This window comes from Pseudopipra pipra, chromosome 8 (genome assembly GCF_036250125.1).
Source record: "Pseudopipra pipra isolate bDixPip1 chromosome 8, bDixPip1.hap1, whole genome shotgun sequence".
NCBI classification, from domain to species: domain Eukaryota; kingdom Metazoa; phylum Chordata; class Aves; order Passeriformes; family Pipridae; genus Pseudopipra; species Pseudopipra pipra.
In genome coordinates, this window is record NC_087556.1 from 28218863 (window position 1) to 28232635 (window position 13773).

A 13773-nucleotide genomic window follows, 5' to 3' on the forward strand; every position below is an offset into this window, starting at 1 on the left:
GATTTATTTTCTGATTTATTACACAATGGTTTATAGTGAAACATTCTTCTAGGTATAACATAATCTTCATAACTAGGTTTTGCAGATTTCTGTAACAATTCCTTTCTTGAATATACTGGGATTACGGAGGAGATGCAGTCATGACCTCATGGGACTATGTAGTCTTACGTCTGATGCCACAGGCCTTTCACGTGAACTTTCCTTCTATTTTATTCACACATTAGGATGAAAAAGAAGTCCTTTTTCCTAATACTGAAGCACATTGCATCAGCCAATTTCAATACATGAAATCAGAAGAGTTAAATACTCATTCCAGGCCCCAGTTTCATGTCACAAGAACGTTTCAGCTATTGTGTGATCCCTCCAGAGTGCCCTCACTAGGAGAGCAAAAACGATACTGTTCTCAATGCTGTTATGGAGGTGACACTTGGGGATGTTGTGTAGTCTGCCCTCAGTGATCAGTACTCTGCTTATCTTCCACTGGTGTCTCATACCAACAGACTACTATAAGCAAATAACAACTTTGAACCTTGGTTGCTAGATTTTTTTGTTCAGGCTAATACTTTGTTGTTAAGATATGGTACAAGCGAATGTTATTTGGATTTGGTTTTTGTTATTTTTGCTTTAAATTACCTTTGACTTCCTTGGCTGTAAAATTCGACCAGTCCTGAATGCTTTTGGAAATCCCACTCTTCAGTTTGTTGGTTTTGGTTTTGTTGTTTTTTATGTCCAGTGTAGGACTCAGTAATATGTACTGGCATAGCATCTCACTGGAGCAGAACGATGATCTGTTGTGCTAATTGCTGACATCACAGACCACAGACAGTAATCTTGATCTTGGGGGCAAAACCCTACCCCTAAACACTAGATTAGGACCTATTAAAAAGCATAGTTTCTGTGAGTCTGGTACTGTAAGAAAACTAAGCATGTCAAGTATTAGAACGTTTTTGTTTTCTAAGGTTATGGTCTTCATAGTTTTATAAAAAAAAAAAGGAAAAAGAAATGTTGCAGAAGGTTGGTGTTTAGTAATAGGCACACACATCAGAATACAGAAATACTGTATTTTCAGTATTTCTGGTCTTTCAGCCTCACAGGTTATCTTTTTCTAGGCTTTAGAAGCATCAGCAAGTTAAAATCAATAGGATTTTAGAATATTTGGACTTTCTGGCATTTTTTCTTTGTTGCTCTGTGACTTGGACAACAAACATTGTGAACTGAGTAGCCTCAGTTTGTTAATCTCTCCCTTGGGTGCATCCTTTCTTAGTTCAGCAAAAACACAAACAAAAAAATCTGCTGCATGTGGTCAGTCAGTGTTCAGTTTGCTTGGGCTCATGTGTCTTGTTGAAACCAGAATATTTTGTCTCCAAGACAAGCCCAGCCCCTTATTCTCCGTAAGAATTCTCAGTTTTCATTCTAGATTTTAGCTGTTAACTCCTTTGTCATTCCAGCTTCAAAAAATCAACCAAAAAAAGTTATAGTATATTTAAAGGAAATATGTGTGTTTAATGTTTTGCTTATTCCAATAGCTGAACTGCATTTCTTCAAATATAAAAACACCCCAAACAAGCAAAAAAACCCCTAAGCAAGTAGATCACCTGGCCAAAATGAAAACAGAGAAATTTCCTTCTCAAAAAGGAAATTGCAACTTTCAAGAAACTTGGGGTGATGAACTATAAACATGAGGTTAAAATGGGCACACTTTTACGTCTGAATCTGCAGTGTCTACAACCCAGTGCCTTAGGTATTTCAGCTGAAAGCAAAAATGTGAAAGACACTCTAAATTTTGGCATTTGCAGCTTCATTCACAATTCAAGTGGGTTGTTTGCAACTTTCTGCCTGCAAATGACAGGGTAAGATCAAGCCTGGGGTGGGGATATGAATCCTCTCGCTAGAACAGAAACTCTCTTGGGGCAGCTATACCTCAACTGTAGAAATCTAAAGGGGATTTAAGCAAAAATAAAGCTCATTACAAATATGTATTCTTAGGGCACCTACCAGATGAAATTGTTGTATGGTTACCCTGTGGTGTTTCCATTACCAGGCGAGCAACAAGAAAGAGCTGGGCAAAACGATGGTTTCTGGGGGAATGTTTAATTGAAAGCTTTTCCCTTAAAAATATCATCTTTCCAGAAATGCAGATGTGCATGAGAATCCTATAGGGATATTGGTATTTGGCCTTTAGGATTTTAACAGTCCTGTTCCCAAGGCTGAGATATACAGAGAGCCAAATTTTATTTGAAACTATTATACAAGGCAGATATAGAAGCTCATGGAGTATTACATTGCAAATCACATGTTAAAGAGAGACACATGGCTCTTGAGCTATAAAATGAGAAAGGAATGATATTTAAAAGATATCTTTAACCACTTGTTTTACTCATTAATCTGCAGTTCAGAAAGCATTATGTGCAGGAAAAAATGCCATTATGGGATAGTTTCTGAAAAGCAAACAAATATTTCAGACTTTTTCACTGCTAACATAACTGTGTAACAATAGCAAAACAAATACTGATGGTGAGTAACATTTCTATGAGTGAATGTGTTGAACAGCTGCCACTTTCCACCCTTGAGACTTCTGCATATCTATGTTGGATGAAGTGATTCCTGTAGCAGATTTGTAATACACTTTGTGCTGCAGTGGGGTTAAAGGCAAGAGCTAAATTGTGATACTGTACCTTAATGTAGATTTCATTAAATCAAGGGGGACTTCTGTTATTGGCATGACAGGACTGTTGCTTATGAACAATAAAAAAAGCTCTGAACGTGCCCCATGACAAACTCCTGACCCTGTGCAATGCCACAGTGTGACAGTGCCAAAGGTGCAACGCTCTTCCACCCTAACTCTCCCATGTGTGGGAACTTTCACTCTACCAAGTGCTCACTGGGAAATGCTCTGTCCTGTCTCTGTGTCCCTGTGACAGTGTTCTGCTTACCTGCATTTTCTGAAATGACACGAGATGTTCTCAGATATTCAGTCATTCTGAGACTGCTGTTTCTTATCAGATTTTTACAAAGAAGAAGGCATTGCAGCTTTGAAATGAGCATCCAGAAGTTTGTCAGAAGAATGATGTTAAATATTACTAACTGTGCCAGCTCATGGTCTGGATGTTTTGTATGAGTGGGTTAAGTTCCAGTAGCTACAGATGCAAGCAAGCAGCTGAACTTGGAAGATACTCATTTCCAAAAACATATTTGAGGGTATCATATTTTGCAAGATATAGAAATTCATCTAGACCATGAAGTACAGCCTGGGACCAGTTAAATGAGTTCATGTCATAGGCTTCAAGGTAACTGTTATTGTGGCTTGGGCCTGATCCTCACATAGTTGTTTGGATAAACCCTGACATGAGACATCCCTGGGAATTACTGTCAGGCTGTGGCTCAGGACTCTGTCTCCCAGCTCAGCAGGAATTTTTGTCCAACAAGTCCTTCTGTCTGGCTTCCTGATACGTGGGCTGGACGTGTGCATGTATGTACTCACGCCCTTATAAAAAGACTTTGTATAAGTGACCATTACTTGAAAGATCCAGGAGCAAATTGTTGGCTGCTAAATGGGAGGCCCGGTAGTTGTTTCTGGTGCAATAATCTCCTTGTTCTGCAGGATGGTGCCACAGCAGATCACAAAGTTGCTGAAGGGTTGCATGGGCTTCCTGTGCTTCTGGGTACGGTGGCATAACAGCTGCCTCTTGGGTCTGAAGCTTGCCTCTTTGTTAAAAATAAAATCTGCTTAAGTGTCACCCTTTTTGAAAGAATTCTTCAAAGTGAATTATCTCAGGGATGATGATAATCATTGGCCTTTAATTGAACTGTGGGGCTTCAAATGTAGAAACCAGTTCATGGTTAATCATTTAAGTTCATCAGAAATAAGATTCAAGTTGGGGCAATTAGACAATTGCTTCATTACTCAAACTGTCTAATGATGTTTCACTGATCTTTCACAAATGATAATACAATAGATGAACTGTACAGTTTAAATTATTCCAGTTTTAGATAGTTGAACAGTGACTTACCAAAACTGTTAATGGAAGTTATTCAAGATGTGCTGTCTAAATCCTTTCCAATTAGTGTTGAGGTCTTGAAGGGCCATTCTTAGCTTTTTATTAATATGTTCAGTTTATTAATGTATTTTTTTATATATGCATAGTGTGACTGCCTGGTACATCTCAAGATGTTGCATAATTATTATCCTTTTAATTTGTTTTACTTGGGTTTTGCTCCTTTGTCTTGCTTAAAATTCAGAAATATTTCATAGCTTAATAACTTAATAACTCATTAGAAAGCCATGACATGTACTGGAGGTTACCTCAAAGGCTATCCATATTTAACAGTAAACTTGAGATAATTCATTGACAGTATGACTGTCATTGACCACTTTAAATATTTCAGGTTGTGTTTTGACCTTTTGCCTTTCATTTAAACCATATGGAGAAACTGAAACAGATTGTGTACAAAATTGGGGTCTTTACCAGATGGTTATGGCATTAGGAAGCAACAAAAAATGACTACCGTGTAGTAATAGTTCTACATATATATAATATATTAAATATACACTTGTATATTTAATAACATTTTTTACCTTACTATGTTTTAGATATGAGTCTTTCTTATTAAAAAATCCCCAATAAAAAGAACTTCTGCTTCCACTTTTAGAGGAACATCTGTGGCCAACAAATTATTGCCTAAATATGATACGAGATACAAATCAGGTTTTTGAAAAACAGGACTAATTAAAAAGCTAATGGTGTTTTTCAGGTCTTTCATGCTTTTACTTTGCCATGTATAAAAGCATCTTGAAGTGATGTTCTCTTGGGAGCCTCCTTACTAAGATACAGTGTACAGAACCAAGATTCGAGGAGACATTGCTCTCTAGAGTCACAAACAAACAGAAGGTTTAGAATGGCCTGTTCAGTTTTGGTGGGCTTTTCTTGAAAGACCTCAAATGGCTGGGCAAGTCTTAGCTTTCCTGTGAAAATGCAGCACATCTTTAGTCTCTGACTTTTCACACTTTTGTCAGACCATCTACTGCTGACTTGTAGAGGTTTCTCATGAGAGAACAAAACTGTAGCGTGGCACCTCACCCCATTGTGTGTATGCCTGAGTTTGCCTGTGTTGGTGGACACATGAGATTTCTCTAGGTTGACCATGTGACAGATTGTTTCCCGTATTCTCCCTGTTGACATCCATGAAATATTTTATTTCATAGAGTTCAAATGCAGTTCTAGAAACAAAATGAGCATGTTTTAATTGGTTTATGTCATAAAATGTAAGCTATCATACTGCATTTACAAGGATTCCACAAATTTCCATTACCATCCTGTTTTGATTTAACTTGGTAATGATATTTATGTAAAAAGGCTCAGTGATAAGCTACCCTTACAAATGACTAATGATGAAGAGGGATGGAAGGAAGATGGGAAAGTATTTAATTCCCTGGAAAGGCTTCTGTATTGTTGACCTTTGTGCAGACCATTACCCTTGAACCTCTCTGTTACATACCCTTCCTTCCCTTTTGCTATCATCTGCCAGTCTATGGGTGGCATAACTTGGTGTCTTGGTTGAATAGTGACTCCAGAACAGTTTCTGATGTACTTCTCATACAGCGCAACTATCCTTCACACAAGGCTGGAGGTAACTTTGAGGAATGTGGCTTTGTATTTGTCTGTATGATATCTGCAAAGAAAATAGCCTGTTACTGCAATATTTTAATACAGTGAAGGCAGATCCAAGTTCCCCAGCTGTTCTCATCCACAACTGGTGACCCACAACCACATAATCCACAGTGTTTTGAGCTGACAGTTTGATGATAGATGCTTATTGTCCATGGGATATTTTGAGGCTGGGCAGTGATCTCTAGGTCCTAAATATTGCAACTTTTCTAAGTATTTTTCTATTTTTGAGACTTCCAATGGAAGCATGTATTTCTAGTCACATGTAGCAGTGTGTACATGTATTCTTTGTCACAGGTCTCTTTTTCTCTCTGAAAGCTTTTACCTTGCATGAAACTGCTTGGAATCTTCCTGCACCTTTGAAATTTCACAGGGAGTCAAATAACTAATTTGTTCCCAGGTGGGTTGGGCACCTCCCCAGGTGCCTCCCATTCCAGAATCTCCGTGTGTCCTGCTGTCCTCCTCGCAGTGCTGAACACTGGCCAGAAAGGCCTGCACACTCTTTCCCATGCAATGCCAGAAGCCTTTGGGGAATGTTACTGCCCTGGAAAGGAAACTGAAGAACCACTTAAGGTCTTGTAACTCATGATAGCTAAAAAGCTTAAGAATGCCCTTGAGTATTGGTTTCAAATGCCATTGTTTCTCTGGTGAAGTCTGGAGCGTGACATGTACTCAGCATCAGGATGCACTGTGCAGTGATACTGGGCTCTGGTTATATTATGTAATGGCAAGTTCTTATAGTAGTGAAATTTGAGACTCCTCAATGGAAAACATTGGGGCCCCTTAAATCTGTAGTACATGGTTCTCAGAGGTCTTTGTGGGCCCATTTGATGTGTTTAGCATTAAGTGTTTTTTCTCCTACCACCTGTAGTTTGGTTCACATTCCTCTCACCTTTTCTTACTACTACACTAATGCCAAGCTGTTTCCAGAACTGCTCTGCTCTCAAAGACATTTTCTACTAGGTTTTATTCCAAATAAGTACAAGAAAGGTCTTTATTATTTGCAAATTAAAAGCATATCCAGCTTTTCTCCTTCAAAAGAAATTTGGGTTCCTTTTAGGTGACAAATAAGTAATGAATTAGAAGCTGAAGGTGGTATGCTTCTAATTTCTGCAAGATTAAAGATCTTTTTAAATGAAGAATTTCTACTCTGTCTACTGGTGAAAAATAGGGGGAAGCACTCCATTTTGTATCTACTGCAGCCATAACATAGCTCCTTAAAAACTAGAGCAAAACTGTCGCTTAACTTTCCCTAATTGCTGGAGCAGTCCAAGATTTCTGTCTGGCTATGAAGCTTTTGCTCAATTTATGCTATAAATTGGAATTGTTTTCTAACCATTTCCTAAGTAAGCACAATTTAACCAGTTAGCAGACTGATTTAGTGGCTGAATTCCAATGTCCTTGTTCTGTGAATGGTTCCATTGGCTTAATTGATTCCTTGGGAAGTAAGCAAGTATTCAAAGTGATGGACCTTGGTTTTAACTAGTTGTATGTAGCAGCCAGCTGAAATACAACTTCTTGTACATATGAAAACAATGGTGCTGTTCATAGTTCCAGCCTCAAGAGATACAGTCACTAATATAATGACAATTTAAAAGTTTTATTGATGCTTATATTTCTTTGCCATTGCACATCATGAAGTACTCTAAGAAACCAGAGTATTCTTTGTTTAACAGCTAGTCAGCTAACACTCTAAGAAATCTTTCATGAAGTTTATGTAATTCATGGTTTGAAAAAATTTTATTTCCCAAAATGAAGTGACTAGTGCATGAGGTGAGAATGCAATTAAAAATGCCCTGCCAGTTTTATAAACAGACAAGCCTAGGTACAATGAATTTCTCACGTCCTCAGGAGTTGTACTGTGTGTTGATCAACATCAGGTTCTCTAAAGAGTAATTCAAGCAGATTTTGATGGATCCCAGAAAGGAGGTAGAAATACTTTTCCCATGCAAGGTAACTGCTCTGATATACCAATTGTTTGATGAAGAAAGTATGCATTTCTGTTATAATGACGGAAAACAATGAAAACAAGTTCTTAAAGGCTTTTAGGAAGTTCTTAAAAGATGCCATGTTAATTACTCTTAGGTATTTTTCAGCTTAATGGCAGCTGACTGTGGTGCTTAGACAGGGTTAAATTAATCAACAGCTTCCTAATTAAAACAAATATCTTCTCCTAGAGATTTAAAATGTGGATTTTTGGTAGTAGTAGTTTGTTATTAAACAGTCAAAATGCTTTTGTCAGATAAGGCAAGAAACGGATTCTTGATCCTAGGAACTTCCCGCATACTGTTCCTGAATACATTAGCATTAACTGTTTTGCCTTCCAGACAATAAATTATGAAAAAGCTCTTTAAAGTGGGTGATAGGGAAAGGATGGTGGAAGCCAGTGAGGTGGTGGTTAACACATTTGTTTGCAGAGTTTGCAGGCTCCCTTCAGACATGCTGTAGTTTGTGAAGAGCTTGTCTGTTCTCACTTGAGCCCTTTTATAGGAAAGCCCAGCACAGAGGCCTTGCTTTGGTCATAGACTTAGAATCTCAGGCTGGATATTACAGCTCTGAAGGAAAATTGACAGAGCTGTGGGAGGAAGCTATTCTTCACTGGCCTTCACTTTCAGGAGGTTTAAAATTCTCCAAATTTTCAACTTAACTTTTTTAAAATTATCATATCAAGTTTGTTGGGTTAACTTTGGTCTGGACTGTAGGCCAGTGTCATGAAAACTCATCCTTGAGAAATATGTAGCCCTTCTGACCCTTTCTGTCTCCCAGTCACACTTTAACATTTCTACTTGGCAGGCTAACTTTCACCACGCTAGAATAATTATTTGGTACCACTCTACAGCTTTGGTAAATACCAGGTCAAATTGATTTGTCCCATTGTTACTCAGAAATGAGCTAAATTAACAGATTAGTAGTATTAATGTGGTTTAAATATGATGACGTTATCTTGCATGGATTTGATATGGATATGGCTCACAATGGATAACTGGTGCATTTTCGTGTGCAAAATCCAGAGTCTGCTTTGAATGTTTATCTTAAAGTTGCCTATAAACTATGAAACTCCATTTCAACCACATAATTTCCTTTTAGTATGCTTACCCATCAGCTGTTAAATGTCAAACAAATATTAGGAGCTTCAGCAATGGGTCCATTTTATGAGTGTATAGTAAACTTTTTCATCCTAGTAAAGTTTATTTAGGTATCATAAGCTAATAACATTCTAATGCATGAAGAAACCATGTTTTCTTTCTTCTGAATCAGACAGTGTTCCCCTGATAACTGTCCTGAGGTAAAATATAATGAAATTGGCACTATCATCATGTCATGTGTTGGCAAAGTTTATAAAATAACTGGGTGTATACACTACATTGATATTAAAAAAAAGAACAGGGAGATTAGAAGAAGGTATTTAATGAGACATGAGAAAAATATAGCTTCTTGATGGCAATATTGGGAGAAAAGTTTTTCTCCTCTAAAAAGAAATAGTGAATTTGAGTAAGAAAACCCACAGAAATCAGCAGGGCTCTGAAGCTTTTTCTCACAACTCTATTCAAATTTAATGAAAAGGAGTATTCTTTCTGTAAGGCTTTGTATCACCCTCTAACTTTCCATTGCAGAAATCTTTTCTGTCATCCTAGGTAAAAACCCAACCTAGCCCCACCCCAGTTACTGAATCCTATAGGATTTTTCCTTAGGAGTAATTAAAAACACTCAACTTTTCACTTTCTGCTATAAATCCTAAAGAGCTGTGGGAGAAAAGTAGGCTTTAGAGGAGTGGGAAAAATTCCTTCTGAGTGAAAGCAACTCACCCAATGTCCCATGTACGTCCTGAGTGAGGAATTTCAGATTAGTGTTTGCCTCATCCTTGCTTTGTGAACTCTGGCTATAGGATGATGCTGTCATTGAGAGTGGAACTGTCTTGCATTTCTGAGTAGCCTGGAATGGGGCCATGCACCGATGTGTTCAGTCTAGTGTTTACACAGGATCTGTTTGTGTAACTGAAGGAATGGAGTCTGTGTAAACAATTCCCATCGATTATGACAGCTCATACCAGCTCAACGGTATTAGATTCAGTACTTACATGTATGAGGCTGATATCTATTTGTTTTCTCACTATACTGGAGTGTTTATTAATAAGATTTAGTATGTAAATACCCCTCTCTAGTGCTCAGTGCTAAACACGCTCTCCTTTTAATGGGATTTTTGTTTTGTCCTAGTAATATTAGCTTAAGAGCCATTGATGGCACAACCTGGTGCTAATTCAAGCATTATTACTGCCTGTGTAACATGCTGCCCTGAATCATTCAAAAAATAAATATTAATTAATTCGATGTCTCAATGGAAGGTGATGACACAAATATTGTAGCAGGCCTGTAAAGTGATGGTCATTGTCAAAACCACGGTGACTTTGACATGCAGATATAGATACAAGGAGAGACTCTACGATCACTTCCCATCAGCTTGTTGTCAAGCTGACATTTCCCCTTGGTTAGTCAACAGCCTGTTTCTTAAGCTGTGTCACACCCATCCCAGTTTAGGTTTAACAATGCCGTCTCTCTGTTCCACCAGCTGGTTTGGTATTGTCATTTCGCTGAAGAACACTTTATGTGATATATCATACGCTTGCCTGAGGACTTTTTCCTACTAGTATATCTCACTCACAGGGAACCTTTGGTGAATCTCTTGCCATATTTTATTTGAGAAGGTGTTGTAACTCCTTGTAGTTGGCCTCAGGCCCAGTCAAGGTCAGTGCCAAACTTGGTACTGGTGCCAGTGGTCTGTTATCCCTGGCATAGCTATACTGCTCCTCTGAAGGATGTTAGCTGAGTCAATAATAGATGTTTCTGTCACTATTTAACACTGGAAGTTTGGCTGGAAAAGTAATGTTGGCAGGGTTTGGTTTGGTTTTGTCTTTCTCGTTCCTAGCCAGCATAGCAATGCCTGAAAAATATGTCATGGAGACTAAGCATTACCACTGTACAACCTGTGGTTGCAGCTGATCAGTCCTTCAACCTGACCAGAGTCAGGCTGTGCCTGAGGTCCCAGGGAAGGAACAGACTGCAGTGCTCTTCTGTGGCTGTGAAAACTGCAGGTGCCCATCTGTTCTCCTCTCACCTCTTCTGAGCAGAGCAACCTTGAGAGGTCCAGTGTAAACTCTACCACCCTGTTCTCTTTCTCCTTTTCTGAAGTGCTGCAAATACAATCAGGGCACTCTGGCCATCAAATGCTGAAGGTGTTTCTTGAACCACTGGTTTCTTAGCAGTTCTGCCCAAGCTGGATTTGGTCCATGCTCTTTCCAACCTGTCCCTCACTGAAGCATATATTCATATTTGGAACTTAATAATTGATTTTATACAACCTCAGTGTCAGTATAATCAGGGGAATTAACTGAGGGAAAAAGAGTAGTAAAGAGTAGGGCTGGTGTTTGGATGACCACACCCCCCCTCTCTCTTTCCATGTGGCTGGGAATTGTTTTTACTATGCAAGAGCATTAAGGTTAAAGAAGAAGCACTGACTTTAAGCTCATGGGGCTGTGTGTTGATATGATACAGTACTTGGGGAGCATTGTCCTGCAGTACCATAACCTAGTCAGGTAGTTTCAGGATTTCCTTCCCTTCATGGTTTTAAGAATCTTACCATTATTATCTATCTTTTTGTGGTTTTCTAGACTGTGGTTGACTGATACTATTGCAGTACAAATTAAATTCTGCTTGCAGTGATTTTCCCTAGATCTCATTTGCTGCTTTCCTGCACAGGTTAGTAAGTGTCACAGCTCAGGAGTACCAATTATTAGTTTATTCATTTAATGGGTAGTTTTAATGTTCTAGGAGAACCCATTTTCTTAACTTAATGGTAGTATTTTTAGGCTGTTGCATAACATTTAACTAGTTATTATTTGTTCTTTGCTCTTTGAACATGTCTAGTTATACTTTTCTGGCATCGTTGCAAATACAGTTCTACAACGTAAGTAAAGCAAGCACTTAGATTTGATGGATAGTTTCAACTGTAAGTCTTTATTTTTTTCTTGTGTTTAGTCCTAATTATCTAGCATTTCTAGTGACACTTAAGCATTGGCAAAGCTTCTATAAATTCAAAAGTTTAGTAAAGCTAGAGCCCATGAAATATGCCACTAGGAAAATGTTTCATGTATGTCAGTGTGTTTAAGCTTGGTTTACTGACATTGTGCTTTCAAAAGGTTTTATCTGGTGATACTATTCACCCTTGGTTAACAGCAGATATTTAAGCCCTGGTCATGCAAAGCAAATTTGCCACTCCTGTCTTTTAGGGGCTTGTGTCCAAGCATGGGATTCATAAATCTGAGTGAAGCATAGAAGCCAGGTTTAGGAGAGGCAGGATAGGGAGTGCTTTCCACTGCTCCTGCCAAAGCTGCAATTCTCCATCTCAACTAAAGGTGCTTAAATTGCACCCATATGTCACATGTATAGATGCTGCATCTGTATGATGCTTCCAAGGGTCTAGACTTAGTTACCTTTGAGATGCCAAACATGATTTCTGCCCTTCACCTCCCCCCTGCCCAAGGCTGTCACACAGATCAGTGTGTCTGTTTTAAACAGTTCTGTCCATCTTCTCAGATTGTGACTCAGCCTGGCTTTGAAGGGTAGGAGGCAGGCCACTCTGATCTCTGGGCTAGATCCCTGCTGCAGTCCTCCTTGCCCAACTGGTAGTTTCCATATCTCTGGATCACCTCTGCTTAAGCAGTGAAGACTGTGACAATACAACATTTGTAGGCTCTGGGATGAGCACTTGCTCATTCATTTCATATTGTAAAACTTGATGCAATTGTAATCTGTACCTGTTTCCTAAATTTTTTTTTCTTCTTTCAAGTTTTTATTTTTCCCTGTGTCCCAGCTCAATTCGCAAAGGAAACCAGGCTTATTCGTTCATTATGTCTCATGTTTGCTGACACATTGAACAGTGAATTAAGCCAGCGTGGCTGAAGCAGTTTCTACTCATGGTACATTCTGCCTTTCTTTGGGAAGTCAGTACAACCACCGTGGTGATAGCTGAATAGGATGTGCATTTGTTCCTCCACCACTGTTTATAATCTGCTATATTAATGTAGCCTGACATTGGTTTAATTTACGGTATAATACTGTGTTGTAAACTGCAGCTGTTCACAAATAGATTCATTTCCCATTCAGGCACCTCTCCAGTGAAGGCGATAACGTCCAGGAGCGCAGCAGGACACAGCTTCAGTCAGCCCAGTGTCATCTGCTGTCACACGTGTCAGCACTCTCTGTCCAGCCACATCCTCGTGGTCACTTCTGGTTTTGCTGCCCACTCAGAAGGTTGACCAAAAAAAACCTGGGCTGGAGCTGACTAGAATATAAGATAAATAAGTGCTTATGAGTTAGGGGCTCACATGGAGGCAGTCTGAAGAAGCTTTTCCTTACTTTAGTGTATTGGGTAACTCAGTAGAATAGAGCTTTTGGTCATTTACAGTCAAACCAATTACTTCATTTGGGAGAGAAGGCATTAGATCTGCACAGTAGCTTCTCTTCAGTGAAAAAGTCATTGCTATTTAGATGTTATCTAGATTTCCTGCATGAGAGTTGGAACAGAGCCAAACATTACATGACTCCAGAAAAAAATATTGCTTTAAAATTTTACTTGGCTTTTTAGAGAATGATTTACTTTTTATGAGGTGAGAAGAAAAAGGAAGGAGCTATGTGACAGAGAAAGAGACACAAATTTTTATATTGGGAGTGTCTGAGGAAAGTCATACAGGAGGGTTTTTTATTTTATTTTATTTTAATCTAAAGTGTATTTCAGTGTGTTTGCCATATTTATCAAACTATGCTAAAGGAACAGCAATACATACATGTAAGTAATGATGCTGGATTTTATCAGAGAGCTCTGTAAAATCTACAAATTACCCTTGAAATTGAAGGTACACTGTATTTCTACACCTGACTGCCATCTCCATTTTGAACATTGGGCTAATTTGCTTTCTCCATTGTTATCTTATCTCCATTTTGGATTGAGATTCCCTGGGAAGGGAGAAGGTGCTAACAGTACAGAGTGAGTGACAAGCTGGCTCCTTTTCAAAAGATGCTTCATAGCATAATAGGTTGGGAGCAGCTTTTGA

At 38.7% G+C, this 13773-nt stretch overlaps 1 protein-coding gene and 1 long non-coding RNA gene across 5 annotated transcripts in view; one reads left to right on the top strand and one right to left on the bottom strand.

The window, feature by feature from the left end:
* VTI1A (vesicle transport through interaction with t-SNAREs 1A) overlaps nt 1–13773 on the top strand; it is a 273119-nt gene that overhangs the window by 183851 nt on the left and 75495 nt on the right. The window lies entirely within an intron of this gene.
* On the bottom strand, nt 2387–9638 carry LOC135418227 (uncharacterized). The gene is made up of 3 exons (XR_010432349.1): nt 9473–9638; nt 5497–5670; nt 2387–3705 (listed from the first exon to the last, which is right to left on the bottom strand). It is a non-coding gene; the product is annotated as an uncharacterized LOC135418227 (long non-coding RNA).